Source organism: Callithrix jacchus, chromosome 3 (assembly GCF_049354715.1).
Source record: "Callithrix jacchus isolate 240 chromosome 3, calJac240_pri, whole genome shotgun sequence".
Taxonomy (NCBI): Eukaryota; Metazoa; Chordata; class Mammalia; order Primates; family Cebidae; genus Callithrix; species Callithrix jacchus.
In genome coordinates, this window is record NC_133504.1 from 45,546,109 (window position 1) to 45,568,399 (window position 22,291).

Consider the following 22,291-nt stretch of genomic DNA (forward strand, 5'->3'; position numbering starts at 1 on the left):
ATTTTGTTACTACAAAATAATACATGCCTATTAAAAAAGAAAAGGGAAAAATTAAAATCACTAATAGAAATGATCATTGCTATCAGTATATTGGTGGTTCAGTCTTTCTTTTGTGCATGCTCGGTATAGTTTAAAACATCCTGGGATGGTATATATGTTTCTTTTCATAAAACAATAGTTTATGAACATTTTCCCATAACATGATTTTCATGGTATTCCATCAGGTATGTAAACCAAACTTTATTTTTCTATTATCAGACATTTAGGTTATTTCTAGATTTTACTATTACAAATAATCCTGTAATCAGATTCTTACACCTATATTTTTATGGACCATCACTGATTATCTCCTTGTGATAAATTCCTGGCAGTAGAAATAATGGAATAAAAAATATATGAACATTTTAAGACTTTTCATATATACTATGAAATTGTCTTAATGAAGAGTTGCATTGCTATGCCTGTAACATTCTTTGAAGTTCTTCCCTTACCCTGTGTTGTTTATGGATGAACCAAAAGAAAATGGTCCTACGCCATTTAGCCATGGCTGATAGGACTCTGTCCTAGAAAGTGTCCACTAAGAATGTTGTTTCTTCCAGTTTAACTCATATTTTTATGTTAAAATGCTCAGACTTGTTAACCCATTTCTGTTATTTTTATTTCAGTTCCCAAAAGAGTAGTTTCCAAAAGAGGTCTTGTACTAATCCACAGCCTCTGGAAATCTGTATGCTCGGAGCTTTTCAGAGGCCTTTCTGAAGGCATTCAGGAGTCAGATCACCCAGATTCAAGGCAGACATCAGTGCATAACTCTTAAGCCTGTATTTGAAATCTGGACTGTCTGTGCTCGAATTTGGGGAACTTTTAGGGTGATCCAAAATGAATTTTTAAAAATACTCTCAGGTCATGCCCAAGTTTGGAGGCTTTTTAGGGCAATCCAAAATGATTTTTAAGAAATACCTTTTCAAGCCGGGTGCAGCGGCTCACGCCAGTAATCCCAGCACTTTGGGAGGCCAAGGTGGGCAGATCACTTGTGGTCAGGAGTTCAGCCTAGCCAACATGGTAAAACCCCATGTCTACAAAAGATAAGCTGGGTGTGGTGGTGTGCACCCATAATCCCAGCTACTCAGGAGGCTGAGGCAGGAGGATCACTTGAACTCGGGAGAGGGAAGTTACAGTGAGCTGAGATCACACCACTGCACTCCAGCTTAGGTGACAGAGTGAGACTCTTGTCAAAAAAAAAAAGAAAGAAAAATAAATACTTTTTCAGCTGTTTAAGTTCTGCCTGTATTGTAGAACCACTCGGAGAAGCTGTGGAATAGTGTGTGAAGTACTTAGGTCCGGGCATCAGGCTGACTGGGTTAGAATTCCAGCCTCACCACTTCGAAGCTGGGTTCCCTTGGGCAAGTTTCTTAATCTTTCTTTACCTCAGTTTCCTCTTCTATAAGTGGAGCTTATTACAGTACCTGTCTCTTGGGGTTATTATAATTATTTAGTTGTTGTATCTGCCAGGGTTCAACCAGAGAAACAGAACCAGTAGGAGATGTACATTAAAAGATTTATTGGGTGGGGCACAGTGGTGCACACCTGTAATCCCAGCACTTTGGGAGGCCAAGGTGGGCGGATCACCTGAGGTCGGGAGTTCGAGACCAACATGAAGAAACTCTGTCTCTACTAAAAATACAAAGTTAGCCGGGGTGGTGGCGCATGCCTGTAATTCCAGCTACTTGGGAGGCTGAGGCAGGAGAATTGCTTGAACCTGGGAGGAGGAGGTTGCAGTGAACTGAGATTGCACCACTGCACTCCAGCCTGGGCAACAAGAGCAAAACTCCATCTGAAAAAAAAAAGAGAGATTTATTGCAGGGAAATATTTATGTAATTGTTGGGGCTGACTTAGGCAAGTCAGAATTTCGTAAGGCAGACCACCAGGAAGAAGGGCAGGCTGGAACTCTCATTCACACAGTGAATCTGCTATCCTTAAGTGGAATTTCTTTTCATTAGGGAAGCTTCAGCTCTGCTCTTAAGGCTTTTCAACTGATTAAATCAGGCCCACACAGATTTTGTAGGATAATCTCCATACTTTAAATCAACTGGTGGACTTTAATCACACTGACATAATGTCTTTATAGCGACATGTAAATTAGTGTTTGATTAAATAACTGGAGACTGTAGCTTAGCCAAGTTGACACATAAAGTTGATTATCACAGTTGCTTTGACCTCAGTTAAGCAGACTAAACCCACTTGGAAATGATTTTCAGTGTTACTCTGCTTTTCAAGGTCAGGACTCTTCAAATCTCTGTAACCAAGAAGTTCTTTCTGACATATCAATTTGATATTTGTTAGTTTTGTCATAAGAAATTACAGTTGCATTATTTATGTCCTAAAGGATTCTCTCAACTCAAGCCAGGGTGTGTGGTCATGATGGGATTCTGTGAAGGAACATAAGCCAGCATCTGCATAAACACCTTGATCCAGGCGGTATTTGCTCTTACACACTTGTGCTGTCCCTCCGGGCTTGGATAAGCACACTGTTACACATGCCTGCTTTGTATGAACTGGTAAAGTCTGCGGTTGATATGAACTGTTGAGTAATCCCACAGGCCTCTGACATAGTGGGAGAATATTACTTTGGCTACCTGAAGAAAAGATAGAGATGTGGTCCTCTCTTTTCATTAGTGTTGATTTTTCCACACAGTGATCACCTTCCTTTTGGGAAGTTCATTGCATTTCTCTGAGCATAACCTAACATCCTCCCATTCTGAATGTAGGATGTCTTCTTTGCCCTCTCACTCTAAGTAGGAAAAGATAGGCCACTCAGAAGTAAAATATCTAATGGAAAAAGCATGATAAACTGTTAGGGTACTTCCTGATGGCCTTGGGTTTCAGAGCTTTTACCAATCACTCTGGAAACAACACCTGTAATATTCTTCTTGCAGATTCTGTAAGCCTACATTTCTGTGTTTAGTTTTTTCCCATAGCTTTGAATGATGAGGTAGTGATGCACTACTGCTAAATCTTATCTCAAGCAGTGGTGGTGGCTGAAGTGCAACCACCTGCATGCCGGAGAACTGCCTCCCAAGCCTCCACTCTCAGCTGAAGGAAAGGTACCTATGGCCAGGTTTCCACATGGCCCTACCCCATTTGGCCGTAGCTGATAGAACTCTATCCTATAAAGTGTGCTGATCATGTTTTTTCTCTTGAAAAGTTGAACTAAAAGACACACTGCTGAGAGCTCTGGTTTCTGGAGCTTTAAAATTATTTAGATTTGGGCTTGGTAGGATATGCATGCTAATGAACACTGGCCAGGTATGCCAGTGAACAAGCAGGGAGTTCAAGTGAAGAAGACTGCGAAAACTGAAGCAGAGATGATGTCTCAGAGAGAAAGTGAGGAAGAATGGGAATGTGCACCAGAAGCTGCCTTGTTTCTCAGCACTGCCCGAAATTTAGCTGCACTTCCTCTTCGTACACATTCCCATGATACATTTGTGTGCTCATAATAAAAACCCCTTTGATTTAATTCCAGTTTAAAGGGATTTCAGTTGTTTAAACTTCATAAGACAATGCAAATGCTATTAGAAGAAATAATAACAATACTGTAATTTAGAAATGAAAGTCACATACCTAACATACTCATGTTGGTTTTAGGACTATCAAAACTATAGCCTTGATTCTAGAATTTATTTCCACTTAGATTAGGATGCCATGAATATATTTAAAAAATGGAGTAGGGTAGTACTTCGCAGTATTTATGGAGAAACAAAAGCTGTGCCATATAATACGTAGTGTGAAGAAGGAAATGTATTGCTTGTCTTATGAACACTGACATCAGATCTATGCCAGTGAGTAATAGAAGCCTTTATTGTTTTGTCTTTTTTCGTCAACAAAAGGCAAAAATAAAAACAAAAAAACCCTTATTTAATATAGGATTTTCTAAAACAACACAAAATACAGCCAGACCTATAAATATCCGATCATTTATTTGTATATACTCCTGTCATGTTTTACTTTATGAATAAATCCCAGAAGTGATGAAAACCTTAAATCATTTTCTAATACTATTTAAGATTCTGTCCCCCTTCCTTCACCATCACCTCTGATTTAAATCTTTTAGCCATGAGATGTTCAATGAAAGAAGACAATTCTTAAGGTTCTTTGGTAATTAAATCACAATTCTGGGGGGTGTGTGTGTGTGTATGTGCGTGCGTGCGTGCATGTGTGTGTTTTCCTCTCAACATTCAGCTGTAGGTGAGCTTTTTGTGAGATAGTGAAGCACAGTAGCAAAGAACTCTGGCCCTGCCTGGAGCCAGACTGTCCAGGTTCCAATCTTGACTTCATCATTTATCAGCTGCAAGTCCTTTGATGTTTAAATTATGTAATCTCTTTTCTCATCTCTAAAACTGGGATAATAACAGTGCCTTCTTGTAAAGGTGGATGTGTGGATTAAATGAGTTAAAAGATGTAAAGCTATTAGCATAGATCAATTAGGTTAGCTGTTATTTATTATTATTGGAATGGATTAAATATCAAGTCCACCTCCATTTACTGCGGTTGGATTAAGTAATTGGTTCTTACTAAATGAATTTAAATTGGAATCTTGAAGTGTTTTAAGTTTTATATTTTAAAAACTTTAGACCTAGTGGGGTAGAATAGAGATCATCCAATCCATAAGTGTCATGTTACAGATAAGGAAACTGACATGTGATTATACTCATAAAGTGAGTAAAGGCAGAGCTGAAATTGGGCTTCAGACCCACAGACTCCTCACATAGTTCACACTCTGTCCGATGACCATCAGGTGGATAATTGGTCCTGAGCCTTACATTCTCTGTGTCTCCAAGAATTCGTTTATAGCCCAAAACAAACAGATGTTTTATGTACAAAGACAGGAATGCCAGTGAAAAATCAAGAAGAGTTCAAGTGTAGCAGAAGATGTGAAGATTGAAGCAGAGATTATGTGGTTTCAGAGAGAAAGTGAGGAAGAATGAGGCTTGCACAAGAAGCCATCGTGTTTCCCAGCACTGCATAAAGTTCAGCTGTACTTAACTGTTTGTAGAAATGCCCAGGGTACCTTTCTGTGCTCACCTGTCCCCTTTTCTCTTTGCCCTTCTATTTGCATGAATAGACTTGGCCAGTACCCTCAGTGGCTCATGCTTTTAATCCCAGCACTTTGGGAGGCTGATGTGGGCAAATCACCTGAGGTCAGGAGTTCGAGACCAGCCTGGCCAATATGGTGAAACCTTGTCTCTATTAAAATTATAAAAATTAGCCAGGTGTGGTGGTGCGTGCCTGTAATCACAGCTACTCAGGAGGCTGAGGCAGGAGAATCGCTTGAACCCAGGAGGCAGAGGTTGCAGTGAGCCGAGAGCATACCACTGCACTCCAGCACTCCAGCTTGGGCAACAAAGTAAGACTGTCTCAAAAAAGAAAAAAATAATAGGCTTGATCTCAGTATTTAAATAAGGTACTGCTATATTGTTTAAAATAATGATTGTTGAAAATACCACCTTTGTGTTTCCCATAGATTTGTTCAGTGTAAGCCTGAGGCAGAACTGCAGCTTATGTTTATGTAGGACTGATGTTGGAAAGATCATTATTTTAAAAATAACATCTCCATGAAACATTGATGAATGCAAATTTGACATCAAATAGATGTAATTGGAGTTTCTGTACAATTATATGTTTTGAAAGTGAGATTCACTTATATTCTCTCTCTATATATATACATATATATGTATATATATATGTATATATATACACACACACACATTTTTTTTTTGAGACAGTTCTCACTCTGTCTCCAGGTGCCAGGCTGTAGTGCAGTGGCACAATCTTGGCTCGCTGCATTCTCCGCCTCCCAGGTTCAAGCAATTCTCCTGCCTCAGCCTCCCTAGTAGCTGGGACTACAGGTGCACACCACCATGCCCAGCTAATTTTTGTATTTTTGGTAGAGGAGGGGTTTCACCGTGTTGGCGAAGATGGTCTCGATCTCTTGACCTTGTGATCCACCCTCCTCGGTCTCCCAAAGTGCTGGGATTACAGGCTTGAGCCACCGCGCCTGGCCGCTCAATATATATATTTTGACAGAGTCTTGTTCTGTCACCCAGGCTGGAGTGCAGTAGTGTGATCTCAGCTCACTGCAACCTCCACCTCCTGGTTCAAGCAATTCTCCTGCCCTCAGCCTCCCGAGTAGCTGGGATTACAGGCATGTGCCACCATGCCTGGCTAATTTTTGTATTTTTCTAGTAGAGACGGGGTTTCATCATGTTGGTCAGGCAGGTCTCGAATTCCTGACCTTGTGATTCATCCACCTCAGCTTCCCAAAGTGCTGGGATTACAGGTGTGAGCCACTGTGCCCGGCAGTATCCAAAATATATTTATTGTGTGTGAAAAGCATTTTGCTAGGCACTGAGGTAGTTTATACTAAATGTAAAAAATAAATCTACAGAAATTTGCACTTCACCCTGATTTACTACCCTATTAAGGGTTAGCAGTCTTCCTGCCTCCTGAATTTTTCTTCCTTTTACTAGTACTTCTTTGTAAAATACCAACCTAGATATTCTGTCTTTGTATGGAGCTAGTGAATGGGCCTACTTGCACTTACTCCTCAATTTGGACATGACTTTACCTTGAGAAAATATGTAGGTTTTGACACCATTTTTGCTAATAATACTGTCAGTCAGTGTTTACAGTTCAGTGTTATGCTAATTGATGTAGGATTTTTTTCTATCACTTTCTATAAACCTTTTACAAATGAAACATGGAAAAGTAGAATTTATACCAGACTAGTTTAAAAACACTTTGTGACAAATGTAACATATTAATGTAGGATGAGAATAGTAGGGAAAACAGTGTCGGGTATATGAGAACTTTCTTCACAACTATTCTGGAAATATAAAACTGTTTTATAATTAAAAGTTTATTTTTTAAAAATTCTCCCCAAAAGACACACATACAAAATTATTATGATGAAATAAATTGCAGCAATTTAATATTAGCATGGTGAGCAGCTTTTATTCTGTTTCTCCAAATAATATAAAATAAAATTATCAAGGCTGAATTATTTCAATAAGAGAAAGGTCATTGTTCTTGTAGAAAGTCCTAACATCTCTAACAGCAGGTTAGAATTAGAAGGGAATACAAGTGCAGAGTCTTGGTGTTAAAATTTTAAAACTGGGATTAAAGTTATTATTTGAGACATTTTAATGCCTCAAGGACAAAAACAAAGACAGCTCTCTAATTCCTTGGCACACTTTTATCTAGAGCGTAAATGTCATTTATAAGTTGGTGGGGTGCACATCCCCACCGAGGGCAGTGGTTCATCTTTGTATCTCCAGCCATGGTTCATAACCATGAGGTTATCAGCGATCAGTGAATGTTTCCTGAATTGAGTGGAGAGGAAACACTTTCACACAAAATAAAGACAACAGAGAATCTGAGGACCTCTAGACATTTATTCCTTTTGAAGCTACTTCCAAAAATAAATGAGCTAAAGAAAACCTTCCTAGTTATGATCTTTGCATTGGTGATCTTCACACTGCTATCTTCTCAAGCTGCCAAAGTCATCCAGCAGCCCCGCTCCCCACTGCCAAGGATTGTTCCTCATCAGCTGACTTCCTGGGAAAGGGCTGGTGGCGATGATGGAGGCAGTGGCACCATTATTGCAATTTCTGGGTGTCCTGGCATGGGCCTTCTTCAGACCTTTGGTGTTAGGGCTCTGGCCTGTGGGAATGAGGTGGGATTAGGAGTAAAGCTTGGAAGTGAGTCTTAGATCCTACCCTACCACCAACAGTCACATTTCTCTTTACTCTTTTGTCTCCATCTCCTCTCCCCACAGCATTCTTGAAATTGTAGGCAGAATTCCAAAAAGCCTGACATAGTTCAACTCAGACTGAGGGAGTTGTATAATCTCTCCTGGGAAAATTGAAGCCCCAGTTTTAATGGCCAGACTATTTGTCTGGAAGCAAAATGTACAACTTTATCACACTAGTTTTGAGTATTTAGAAAGGCCCTCATACTCTGTTACTCCATTAATAAAACAGGAATACTTGCTACCTAAATAAATGGAACCTAAAGGTAGTGAGAATTACCAAAGACTGTATCTTGTGTTTTGAAAGTAAGGTTGTTATAAAGAATTACCTGTCCCTCTGTCTATCCATTGACACTTTCATTTTGCTTGATTTATATCATAGGAATTTTTTCAACAAGAAGGGCTATGATGCAAGAAACAATTGGCATTTCTTATAGACATTCTTATGGTGACATAGATATTGGTTACAGATGTGAGTAGGGTCATCTTTAGTGCAACTAAAAGTTGGAATTAGTACTGGACTGTAGTGCCACAGCAGTTCTAAAATTTCCAGCATTGGACTAGCTGGGAGTTTGAGGAGTGACTCTGGCTTTGGCTGCTACAGAGAAACAGATGTTACTATTCATGTATTCACAGTCTTGTCACCAAGAATCTATCATTATTATTATTATTATTATTATTATTATTATTATTTTGAGACAGAGTTTCACTCTTGTCACCCAGGCCGGAGTGCAGAGGTGCAATCTCAGCTCACCGCAACCGCTGTCTCTCAGGTTCAAGTAATTCTCCTGCCTCAGCCTCTCCAGTAGATGGGATTACCGGTACTAGTCACCCCGCCCAACTAATTTTTGTATTTTTAGTAGAGACGGGGTTTCGCCATGTTGGCCATGCTGGTCTCAAATTCCTGACCTCAGGTGATCTGCCCACCCCAGTCTCCCAAAGTGCTGGGATTACAAGTGTAAGCCACCATGCCTGGCTTACTATTTTTTAAAGTTTGATTATACTTTACCCTCTCCTTTAGTTATATTTCATTGAAATTGGCATTCATTATTAGTTCTATATTTGCAATACCATTTTTTAAAGACTCCAGATAGTCCTAGATGGTTCCACATTTTCTAATCTGTATTAAAATTACCCATTTAAAAAAATTGTTTACTTCTCTGCCTTCTGTACTTAACTGTAATCTCTTTTAATACAGGGACTCATGTTGTTTTACTTTTGTCCTCAGCACCTAGGAAAATTGCTGTAACAACAAAAGCACTTGTGAAATAATAGCTAAATTAATGCTTTTAAAATTCTAAATGTTTATATGGATTTAATTTGATTATTAATTCCCTGTATTTTTATTTTATGCTAGAGCAATAGGGGTATGGGAAATACAGAGATCTGAAGTTGCATGCATGCTGTCATTCACTTTTGTTATTCACATCTGGATTCTGGGGGATTTTCAGCCTTATGATGGCGTATACATGTGACTTTGAACTCAGCCTGCTATTTCCAAAAAGTGATTGATTGGCTGGTTCTTTGGCTGTAATCTTCATTATTTAGAGGTCATGAATTTGATATGAACCAGTGAATTTATTATTTTTTTTGTTTTTTTCTATAGCAATTTTTAAAATAACATACAAATTATTAAAGTAATTATAAATCTAGAGGCACAGGTAGATGACAAATCATTCATAATTCTCTACCTCTTACAGGCAACTATTGTTAACATTTTGGGCCTGTGAAGTGGTATGCTGATAAGTGTTTAGCAATCACTCTTTAAGTATAATTCCAATATGAATGTTGGTTGATATATTTGTTTATATTAATGAGTAAGATAAACATGAAACATAATGTGTCAACAAAAACCAAAACCAAAACATATATCAGAGTTTCTATTCATTTGTCAATTGCATGAGAAACCTCTTTGCTGATTCAGATGATAGTTTTCAAATACTGGAAGAATGTTTCCTCAGTTTTTTGTTCTTGTCATAATGTAACAGCTCCACATATAACATGCTTTTAGGTTGAACATGCATTATTACTAACACTTTCTTCATCACTTTCTTAAGTTTAGACAATTAGTAAAATGATAAATTAAGCCCTGATTTGCCAGTTTTGTGGTATAAATATTCCCACCATGGCCAATTTAAAGGTACCAATATGATACCACTGGTGATGGATTGGGAAGAGATGTACAGTAGCACATCATTAGAGGTAGTAAAATTTAAGAAAATGATTAGGAAATGATGAATCTTTAATATCAGCTTTATTTTAATTGTAAGTTTATATAACTTAATTTTTAATAATGGTTACATTTAACAACTGGCTTGCAAAATTTCTAAAAATTCAATTGTCAGCTCACATGTGCCACTATAAGCTAGCTCCAGCACGTCACTGGATAGGTGTGTTCTCACTTTTCTTGTATAAATGTAATTATACAAATATGTGCATGGGGTGTCTGTGTGTGTGTGTGTGTTAGTCCATTCAGTCTGCTATAACAAAATACTATAGACCAGGTGGCTTATAAACGACAAAAAAAAATTTTCACACTTCTGGAGGCAGGGAAGTTCAAGATAAGACACCAGCAGACGTCGTGTCTAATAAGGGCTTGGCATTTGGTTCATAGACAGTATCTTCTTGCTGTTTTCCTTTTCTGACAGAAGGGGCAAGGGATCTCTCTCAGTCCTCTTTTATAAGAACATTAATCCCATTCATGAGGACTCTACCCTTATGACCTAATCACCTCCCAAAGGTCACACCTCCTAGTACCAAAATCTTGGGAGTTAGGATTTCAATATATGAATTTGATAGGGACACAAATATTCAGACCATAGCAAAATATATACTTTTTAAAGTAAGATTTTACAAATATTGGGATCATACTATTTTATAGTTCAGGGACCTGTTTATCTATCTTGGAGACATGATTCCAGTGTCATTTGGTCATGAATGCTCTTTTGCTTTGGCACAGTCTGCACTTCAGGCCAGTTCACCATGGGTGTAGCTGGTCATAAGGAGAGGCTAGATAAGAATAGCTGAATAAAATGTCTACGGTGTGGCAGGAAAGAAGAGGGAATGAATGGGGATGGGGCAGCATATGCCCCCAGTGTAGCAGGCCAGTTATTTCAAAGTGTGCTGCCAAAGGAGCTATATGATTCCTCAGGCAGAGTCCTTATTTTGAGAACATTTGCAATCTTGCTCTGTCCACCCACATATTATGCCCCATCCCTTGTTCTGCTGGACTCTGTACCTGCCATTCTCTACTACGTTCTCTGCTGTACCTTCTTGCATCCCTCCTGTCTACTTCTTTCTGAGGCTGAGAGAAGGCACATTTCCTCTCTGTGAATCTTTTAAAATATCCTGAAAAGAGAACTGCTTGTATGGGGACAATTGTAGTCAGACTCAGTGTCTATAGTCCTAATGAATAGTCGTTCCCCTTACATGATGGTATCCTAGATACATAATATAGTACTAATATCCTAAAACATACCTCTCTCTGGGATCCCAAATCTAGATGTTTACTGTACCTTTAGGGTCATTTTATATAACTATTGGGAGATTAATTTAAAATTTAAGTTTAATTTTAAATGACTTTAATGTCCTTGGGCTACCAAATATGTTCTTGGTATCCAGTGGGAAAGTTCTCCAGTGGCTTTGCAGGAAAAAAAAAAAGATAGCTGGTGGGAGGGTTGCTAGCCCTGCTTGTGTCATGGAGAAATTGTTGAGATTTACAGTAAAAGTTTTGTGCCTACCCACTGCTGAAGTTTCTGTTGCAATTTCCAGAGAACAAATCTTTGATTGTTAGAATGAATTCAGCTGTTTCCATGTTTTGTTTACATTCTTTGTTAAAGCCTTCAGCTTTATAACAGAAACTCTTTAAGAGCTGCCTATTTTTGAAAGACTCAGTTAAATCAGTTTTGATTTGATTTGATTTGATTTGAGATGGAATATTGCTCTGTCACCCAGGCTAGAGTACAATGGCACAATCTGAGCTCACTGCAACCTCCACCTCCCAGGTTCAAGCAATTCTCTTGCCTCAGCTTCCCAAGTAGCTGGGATTACCTGTGCCCACCACCACATCTGGCTAATTTTTGTATTTTCAGTAGAGACAGGGTTTCACCATCTTGGCCAGGCTGGTCTTGAACTCCTGACTCCAGGATCCACCTGCCTCAGCCTCCAAAGTGCTGGGATTACAGGCGTAAGCCACTGCCCCCAGCCATGAGTTTTTAAAATGTGTTTGTTTTTATTAGTTATTAAATAATTTATGCATTTTTGGAAGTGGATCCAAGATGGCTGAATAGGAACAGCTCTGGATTGCAGTTCCCAGCGAAAACGCAGAGGGTGAGTGATCACCACATTTCCAAACGAATTTTTACTGCCCATAGACCAGTAGATTCCTGGGCAAAAAAGTGTCACAAGTGTCCAGTGTGGCTCTTTTAGCCGGCACAGCAGGTCTCTGTGCAAAAACTCACACAAATCCGGGCACTGTTTCAACTGGCAACTGGAACGCCTGGGAGACAGAGTTGCCCATTGAACTGAAGAAAAGGGGGCTGAAACAGGGAGCCAGGTGTTCTGGCTCTGCTGGTCCCACCCACACAAAGACCAACAATCTGAAATGCTCTGGATTGAGAATTTCACAGCAAGGCACAGCTGGACCTGTGACGGTCCAGCTCTGTGCAGGGAAGGGTGTCCACCATTACTGAGGCAGTCCACCACTACCAAGTCAGTCTGCCATTACTGAGGCAGTCTAACATTACCAAGGCAGTCTGCCATTACCGAGGCAGTCTGCCATTAAAGAGACAGTCCACCATTACTGAGGCAGTTCTAACTATACCCCTATAAACAAAACTGCAAGGAAGTTCACAAAGCAGCTGGGCAGAGTCCACAGCAGCTCAGCAACACCTATGCTGGCAGACTGTGACTATGCTACCTACTCACTGGACAGGGCATCTCTGAAAAGAGGCAGCAGCATGACAGGAACTTATAAATAAAGCCCCACCTTCCCAGCACAGAACACCTGGGGAAAAAGGGTGGTTATGAGTTCTGCTGCAGCACACTTAAACATACCTGCCCAGCAGCTCTGAACAGAACAGTGGAGCTTGCAGCTCAGCACTTGAGCTTCTATAAGGGACAGACTGTCTCCTCAAGAAGTTTCCATGACCACCATAGATCCAAAGAGACACCTCATAAAGGAGAGCTCAGGCTGACATCTGGCTGGTAGCCTTCTGGGACAAAGATAACAGAAGAAGAAACTGGCAGCAACCCTTACTGTTCTGCAGCCACCGCAGGTGATCCCCAGGCAAGCAGGGTCTGGAGTGAACCTCCAGCAGTCCTACAGCAGAGGGGCCTGACTATTAGAAAGAAAACTAAGAAACAGATAGAAATATCTTCATCATCAACAAATTGGACATCCACTCAGAGACCCCATCTGAAAGTCACCAACTACAAAGACCACAGGTAGATAAATTCACAAAGATGGGAAGAAACCAGCACAAAAAGATGAAAACACCCAAAACCAGAACACATCTAGTTCTCCAAGGGATCATAACTCCTTACCAGCAAGGGAGCAAGGCTGGATGGAGAATGAGTCTGATGAATTGACAGAATCAGGCTTTAGAAAGTGGGTAATAACAAACTTCTCTGAGCTAAAAGAACATGTTCTAACCCAATGCAAAGAAAATATGAACTTTGAAAAAAGATTTGATGAAATGCTAATGAGAATAAACAGCTTAGAGACAAATATAAATGAACTCATGGAGCTGAAAAACACAACACAAGAACTTTGCGAAGCATACCCAAGTTTCAATAGCCAAATCGACCAAGCAGAAGAAAGGATATCAGAGATTGAAGACCAACTCAGTGAAATAAAATGAGAAGCCAAGATTTGAGAGAAAAGAGTAAAAAGGAATGAACAAAGCCTTCAAGAAATATGAGATTATGTGGAAAGACCGAATCTACCTTTGATAGGTGTACCTGAATGTGATGGAGAGAATGAATCCAAGCTGGAAAACACTCTTCAGGATATTATCCAGAACTTTCTCAACTTAGCAAGGCAGGCCAATATTCAAGTCCAGGAAACACAGAGAACACCACAAAGATATTCCTCAAGAAGAGCAACCCCGAGGCACATAATCATTCAACCAGGGTTGAAATGAAGGGAAAAATGCTAAGGGCAGCCAGAGATAAAGGTCGGGTTACCCACAAAAGGAAGCCCATCAGACTCACAGTGGATCTCTCGGCAGAAACCCTTCAAGCCAGAAGAGAGTAGGGGCCAATATTCAACATCCTTAAAGAAAAGAACTTTCAACCTAGAATTTCATACCAAGCCAAACTAAGCTTCATAAGTGAAGGAAAAATAAAATCCTTTGAGAACAAGCAAGTACTCAGAGATTTTGTCACCACCAGGCCTGCTATACAAGAGCTCCTGAAAGAGGCACTACACATAGAAAGGAACAACCAGTACCAGCCACTCCAAAAACATACCAAATGGTAAACAGCATCAACACAATGAAGAATCTGCATCAACTAATGGGCAAAACAGCCAGCTAGCATCAAAATAGCAGTATCAAATTCACACATAACAATATTAACCCTAAATATAAATGGACTAAATGCCCCAATCAAAAGACACAGACAGGCAAATTGGATAAAAATCCAAAACCCATCAGTGTGCTGTATCCAGGAAACCCATCTCACATGCAAGGATATACAACGGCTCAAAATAAAGGGATGGAGGAAGATTTACCCAGCAAATGGAGAGCAAAAAAAAAAAAAAAACAAAACAGGAGTTGCAATTCTCGTCTCTGATAAAATAGACTTTAAAGCAACAAAGATCAAAAGAGACAAAGAAAGACATTACATAATGGTAAAAGGATCAATACAACAAGAAGAGCTAACAATCTGAAATATATACACACCCAATACAGGAGCACCCAGATACATAAGGCAAGTTCTTAATGACTTACAAAGAGACTTAGACTTCCACACAATGATACTGGGAGATTTTAACACCCCATTGTCAATATTAGACATATCAGCCAGACAGAAAATTAACAAGGATATCCAGGACTTGAACTCAGACCTGGAACAAGCAAACCTAATAGACATTTACAGAACTCTCCACCCCAAATCCACAGAATATACATTCTTCTCAGCACCACATCACACCTACTCTAAAATTGACCAATATATCCAGGAGCTGGTTTTTCTGAAAGATCAACAAAATGGACAGACCACTAGCCAGATTAATAAAAAAGAAAAGAGAGAATAACCAAATAGATGCAATAAAAAACGATAAAGGGGATATCACCACAGATTCCATAGAAATTCACACCACCATTAGAGATTATTACAAACCAATGGAACAGAACAGAGGCCTTGGAGGCAACACAACATATCTACAACCATCCCATCTTTGAAAAACCTGACGAAAACAAGCAATAGGGAAAGGATTCCTTGTTTAATAAATGGTGTTGGGAGAACCGGCTAGCCATGTGCAGAAAGCAAAAACTGGACCCCTTCCTGACACCTTCCAGTAAAATTAACTCCAGGTGGAATTAAACATAAGACCTAACATTATAAAAGCCCTAGAAGAAAATCTAGGCAAAACCATTCAGGACATAGGAGTAGGCAAGGACTTCATGACCAAAACACCAAAAGCATTGGCAACAAAAGCCAAAATAGACAAATGGGACCTAATCAAACTCCACAGCTTCTGCACAGCAAAAGGAACAGTAATTAGAGTGAATCGGCAACCAACAGAATGGGAAAAAGTTTTTGCAGTCTACCCATCTGACAAAGGGCTGATATCCAGAATTTACAAAGAATTATAACAGATATACAAGAAAAAAACAAGCCCATTCAAAAGTGAGTGAAGGATATGAACAGACACTTTACAAAAGAAGACATACATGAGGCCAACAACCATATGAAAATATGCTCATCATCACTGGTCATTAGAGAAATGCAAATCAAAACTACATTGAGATACCATCTCACACCAGTTAGAATGGTGATCATTAAAAAATCTGGAGACAACAGATGCTGGAGAGGATGTGGAGAAAGAGGAACACTTTTACACTGTTGGCAAGAGTGTAAATTAGTTCAACCATTGTGGAAGATAGTGTGGTGATTTGTCCTCAAGGACCTAGAAATAGAAATTCTATTTGACCCAGCAATCCCATTACTGGGTATATATCCAAATGATTATAAATCATTCTACTAGAAGGACACATGCACATGAATGTTTGTTGCAGCACAGTTTACAATAGCAAGACCTGGAACCAACCCAAATGCCCATCAATGATAAACTGGACTGGGAAAATATGGCACATAAACACCATGGAATAGTATGCAGCCATCAAAAACAATGAGTTCGTGTCCTTTATAGGGACATGGATGAACCTGGAAACCATCATTCTCAGCAAACCGACACAACAACAGAAAATCAAACACCACATATTCTCACTCATAGGCAGGTGTTGAACATGAGAACAGGTGGACACAGGGAGGGGAGCACTACACACTGGGGTCTGTTGGCGGGAAATAGGGGAGGGATGGCAGGGGATGGGGAGTTGGGGAGAGATAGCATGGGGAGAAATGCCAGATATAGGTGAAGGGAAGGAAGGCAGCAAATCACACTGCCACGTGTGTACCTATGCAACAATCTTGCATGTTCTTCACATGTAACCCAAAACCTAAAATGCAATTAAAAAAAAGGAATCTCCACACTGTTTTCCATAGTGGCTGTACTAGTTTACATTCCCACCAGCAGTGTCAAAGTGTTTCCTTTTCACTGCATCCACACCAACATCTACTATTTTTGATTATAGCCAATCCTGTGGGAGTAAGGGGATATCGCATTGTGGTTTTGATTTGCATTCCTTGATAATTAATGATGTTGGGCATTTTTCATATGTTGACCATTTGTATATCTTCCTTTGAGAATTGTCTATTCATGTCCTTAGTCCACTTTTTGGTGGGATTATTTGTTTTTTACTTGCTAACTTGTTTGATTTCCTTGTAGATTCTGGATATTAGTCATTTGTCAGCTGTATAGATTGTGAAGATTTTCTCCCACTCTGTTGGTTGTTTACTCTGCTGATTACTTCTTTTGCTGTGTAGGAGCTTTTTAGTTTAATTAAGTCCTATCAGGAAAAATAGATTATATGTTCTGATGAGAACCAGCATATTGGAGTATTCAGTGTATGTTTAGTAAAAAACAAACTAATACTATAAATAGCAGATTTTTCTAGGTAGTGATAAGCTAGTATGTTTTCTCCTTCCCTTTTCTCCCTGAGAATTTTTTCATCCCTGGACAGAGGGCTTTTACTTGGTGCTTTGTATTTTGTTGTTTGTTTTTGAGACAAGGTCTTTCTCTGTTGCCCAGGCTAGACTGTGTTGGTGCCATCCTGGCTTACAGCAGCCTTGCATTCCCAGGCTCAAGCCATCCCCCTGCCTCAGCCTCCCAAGTAACTGGGACTACAGGCAGGCACTCGCCACCATGTCCAGCTATTTTTTTTTTAATTTTTTTGTAGAGATGGGGGTCTCACTATGTTGCCCAGATTTGTTTTTTATTGTATAGGTGTTAAGACTCTAAATATGGACTGTGATGTAGGAAACATCTGCCTTTGACGTTCCTTTTTGATGTGACCAAATGATTCCTGTTTGAATTTTCATGCAGCTTCCTGTGTCCTACTTTCTCTTGCCAGACAGTGTCCCCTGCCAGTCTCATGCCTGTGGCAGCAGTTTATACCAGGTTTTCTCCAAACGTTCATAAGGAAGTGTACAAAAGGATGTGTCACCACTTTGTATATATATATATACAAAAACTATATATATATATATAGTTTTTGAAACCAGAATGGCAGGTTTGAGGAAAAGGTGTGGATTTTCTTTCTCTCTCTTTTTTTTAAGAACCTCTCTTCACATCTTTTAAAGTCATTGTTAAGTAGGGTGTAACTGGATGAGTCAGTTGTTTTTCAGCAACTTTTCTTTACATATTATCAAAAGTATTTCATGGCATGGAATCTGAGCATGTCAAGAGGACTTCTCAAATTGCCTTAATTTTTTAAAATTTGCTGTATTTTTTTTAATTTAGGATTTATGTGCAACATCATTCCAATGTGTATATGGCCTCAGAAGGAGTTTATTATCTAGTAGAGGAACTAATATGCGAAAATACCTCTCTGATAAAAGATAAAATATATATATATATATATTTCCATATGTTCTAATTTTTAAAAAAGCAGACATTCGAATCATAAGCCCTTTTCTTTCTTTTTTTTCATTATATTATTCAAATGCTCAGTTTTGTAGGTACATGTGTGAAGGGTTTTTTTTTTTTTTAATTTTTATTGGATTTTAGGTTTTGGGGTACATGAGCAGAGCATGCAAGACAGTTGTGTAGGTACACACATGGCAGTGTGCTTTGCTTTTCTTCTCCCCTTCACCCATATTTGGCATTTCTCCCCAGGCTATCCCTCCCCACCTCCCCCTCCCACTTGCCCTCCCCTTTTCCCCCCAATAGACCCCAGTGTTTAGTACTCCCCTTTCTGTGTCCATGTGTTCTCATTTTTCATCACCCGCCTATGAGTGAGAATATGCGGTGTTTCATTTTCTGTTCTTGTGTCAGTTTGCTGAGGATGATGTTCTCCAGATTCATCCATGTCCCTACAAATGACACAAACTCATTATTTCTGATTGCTGCATAATATTCCATGGTGTATATGTGCCACATTTTTCCAATCCAGTCTATTATCAATGGGCATTTGGGTTGATTCCAGGTCTTTGCTATTGTAAACAGTGCTGCAATGAACATTCGTGTACATGTGTCCTTATAGTAGAACGATTTACAGACTTTTGGATATATACCCAGTAATGGGATTGCTGGGTCAAATGGAATTTCTATTTCTAAGGCCTTGAGGAATCGCCACACTGTCTTCCACAATGGTTGAACTAATTTACACTCCCACCAACAGTGTAAAAGTGTTCCTTTTTCTCCACATCCTCTCCAGCATCTGTTGTCTCCAGATTTTTTAATGATCGCCATTCTAACTGGCGTGAGATGGTATCTCAATGTGGTTTTGATTTGCATCTCTCTGATGATCAGTGACGATGAGCATTTTTTCATATGATTGTTGGCCTCATATATGTCTTCTTTCGTAAAGTATCTGTTCATATCCTTTGCCCACTTTTGAATGGGCTTGTTTGTTTTTTTCCTGTAAATCTGTTTGAGTTCTTTGTAAATTCTGGATATCAGCCCTTTGTCAGATGGGTAGACTGCGAAAATTTTTTCCCATTCTGTTGGTTGCCGATTCACTCTAGTGACTGTTTCTTTTGCCGTGCAGAAGCTGTGGAGTTTGATTAGGTCCCATTTGTCTATTTTGGCTTTTGTTGCCAATGCTTTTGGTGTTTTGTTCATGAAGTCCTTGCCTACTCCTATGTCCTGGATAGTTTTGCCTAGATTTCCTTCTAGGGTTTTTATGGTGCCAGGTCTTATGTTTAAGTCTTTAATCCATCTGGAGTTAATTTTAGTGTAAGGTGTCAGGAAGGGGTCCAGTTTCTGCTTTCTGCACATGGCTAGCCAGTTTTCCCAACACCATTTGTTAAACATGGAATCCTTTCCCCATTGCTTGTTTTTGTCAGGTTTATCAAAGATTGTATAGTTGTATGTATGTTGTGTTGCCTCCGGTGCCTCTGTTTTGTTCCATTGGTCTATATCTCTGTTTTGGTACCAGTACCATGCTGTTTTGATTACTGTAGCCTTGTAGTATAGTTTGAAATCCGGTAGTGTGATGCCCCCCGCTGTGTTCTTTTTGCTTAGAATTGACTTGGCTATGCGGGTTCTCTTTTTGTTCCATATGAAGTTCATGGTGGTTTTTTCCAGTTCTGTGAAGAAAGTCAATGGTAGCTTGATGGGGATAGCGTTGATTCTGTAAATTACTTTGGGCAGTATAGCCATTTTCACGATATTAATTCTTCCTAACCATGAACATGGAATGTTTCTCCATCTGTTTGTGTCCTCTCTGATTTCGTTGAGCAGTGGTTTGTAGTTCTCCTTGAAGAGGTCTCTTACGTTCCTTGTGAGTTGTATTCCAAGGTATTTTATTCTTTTTGTAGCAATTGCGAATGGCAGTTCGCTCTTGATTTGGCTTTCTTTAAGTCTGTTATTGGTGTAGGCGAATGCTTGTGATTTTTGCACATTGATTTTATATCCTGAGACTTTGCTGAAGTTGCTTATCAGTTTCAGGAGTTTTTGGGCTGAGGCGATGGGGTCTTCTAGGTATACTATCATGTCGTCTGCAAATAGAGACAATTTGGCTTCCACCTTTCCTATTTGAATACCCTTTATTTCTTTTTCTTGCCTGATTGCTCTGGCTAGAACTTCCAGTACTATATTGAATAGGAGTGGTGAGAGAGGGCATCCTTGTCTAGTGCCAGATTTCAAAGGGAATGCTTCCAGTTTTTGCCCATTCAGTATGATATTGGCTGTTGGTTTGTCGTAAATAGCTTTTATTACTTTGAGATACGTTCCATCGATACCGAGTTTATTGAGGGTTTTTAGCATAAAGGGCTGTTGAATTTTGTCAAATGCCTTCTCTGCGTCAATTGAGATAATCATGTGGTTTTTGTTTTTGGTTCTGTTTATGTGGTGAATTACGTTGATAGACTTGCGTATGTTGAACCAGCCTTGCATCCCTGGGATGAATCCTACTTGATCATGATGAATAAGTTTTTTGATTTGCTGTTGCAATCGGCTTGCCAATATTTTATTGAAGATTTTTGCATCTATGTTCATCATGGATATTGGCCTGAAGTTTTCTTTTCTCGTTGGGTCTCTGCCGGGTTTTGGTATCAGGATGATGTTGGTCTCATAAAATGATTTGGGATGGATTCCCTCTTTTTGGATTGTTTGAAATAGTTTTAGAAGGAATGGTACCAGCTCCTCCTTGTGTGTCTGGTAGAATTCGGCTGTGAACCCGTCTGGACCTGGGCTTTTTTTGTGTGGTAGGCTCTTAATTGCTGCCTCAACTTCAGACCTTGTTATTGGTCTATTCATAGTTTCAGCTTCCTCCTGATTTAGGCTTGGGAGGACACAGGAGTCCAGGAATTTATCCATTTCTTCCAGGTTTACTAGTTTATGTGCATATAGTTGTTTGTAATATTCTCTGATGATGGTTTGAATTAAAATATGGAACGCTTCACGAATTTGCGTGTCATCCTTGCGCAGGGGCCATGCTAATCTTCTCTGTATCGTTCCAATTTTAGTATATGTGCTGCCGAAGCGAGCACGCATAAGCCCTTTTCTTATGTACAGGCTTTTCACTAGGCCATGAGCACCTATGGGCAGGGGCCATGTCCTAGTTAATCTTGTTTCTTTGGTGCCCAGCACAGTGCTGGACTAGCATAGGCATTAGGTTTCTTTGTTGAAAATTAAGGTTAACTGTTTTTTTTGCCACACACACACAAAAAAAAGTTAACCTTAATTTTCTCACCCTGTGCCACCCAGGCTGGAGTGCAGTGTCAGATCTTGGCTCACTGCAAACTCTGCCTCCTGGGTTCAAATGATTCTCATGCCTCAGCCTCCTGGGTAGCTGGGATTACAGGCACATGCCACCACGCCTGGCTAATTTTTGTGTTTTTAGTTTTACCATGTTGGCTAGGCTGGTCTCGAACTCCTGACCTGACATGATCCACCTACCTTGGCCTCCCAAAGTGCTGGGATTGCAGGTGTGAGCCACCATGCCCAGCCAGAAATTAAGGTTAACTCTTTTTTTTTTTTTTTTTTTTTTTTTTCAGAGAGAGGGAGTTACCCTGTTGCCAGGCTGGAGTGCAGTGGTGCAATCTTGGCTCACTGTAGCCTCCACCTCCCAGGTGCAAGCCATTCTCCTGCCTCCGCCTCCCAAGTAGCTGGGACTACAGGCATGCACTACCACACACAGCTAATTTTTGTACTTTTAGTAGAGATGGGGTTTCACCATGCTGACCAGGATGATCTTGATCTCTTGACCTCATGATTCACCTGCCTCAGCCTCCCAAAGTGCTGAGATTACAAGTGTGAGCCACTGCACCTGGCCAAGATTAACCCTTAGTTAAATGCACATTAATCATTTGATGAAAAATAAAGACATCATCAGCTAATAAGACAAAAGTTTAGCTGGGCATGGTGGCTCATGCCTGTAATCTCAGCACTTTGGGAGGCTGAGGCGGGGGGATCACCTGAGGTCAGGAGTTGGAGACTAGCCTGGCCAACATGGCGAAACCCCATCTCTACTAAAGACACAAAAATTAGCTGGGCGTGGTGGCAGACGCCTATAATCTCAGCTACTTGGGAGGCTGAGGCAGGAGAATCAAAAAAGACAAAAGTTTGAAAAATCAGTCTGTGGATGTGGTAGATGCTTCTAACTGAAACTACCATATATTTGTCTAATATTTTTTATCTCTTATTTTTTCCTGGTATTTAATAGAAACCTCTTTAGACCAATGCTATCCTTTTT

The 22,291-nt window shown here is 39.8% G+C and overlaps 1 protein-coding gene and 1 non-coding gene across 33 annotated transcripts in view; one reads left to right on the forward strand and one right to left on the reverse strand.

Annotated features, from left to right (window-relative positions):
* The window catches only part of SH3D19 (SH3 domain containing 19), a 206,407-nt gene that overhangs the window by 112,160 nt on the left and 71,956 nt on the right, over nt 1-22,291 (forward strand). The gene's annotated exons all lie outside the window — the stretch shown is intronic.
* On the reverse strand, nt 20,980-21,086 carry LOC118152460 (U6 spliceosomal RNA). The gene has a single exon (XR_004741222.1). It is a non-coding gene; the product is annotated as a U6 spliceosomal RNA (small nuclear RNA).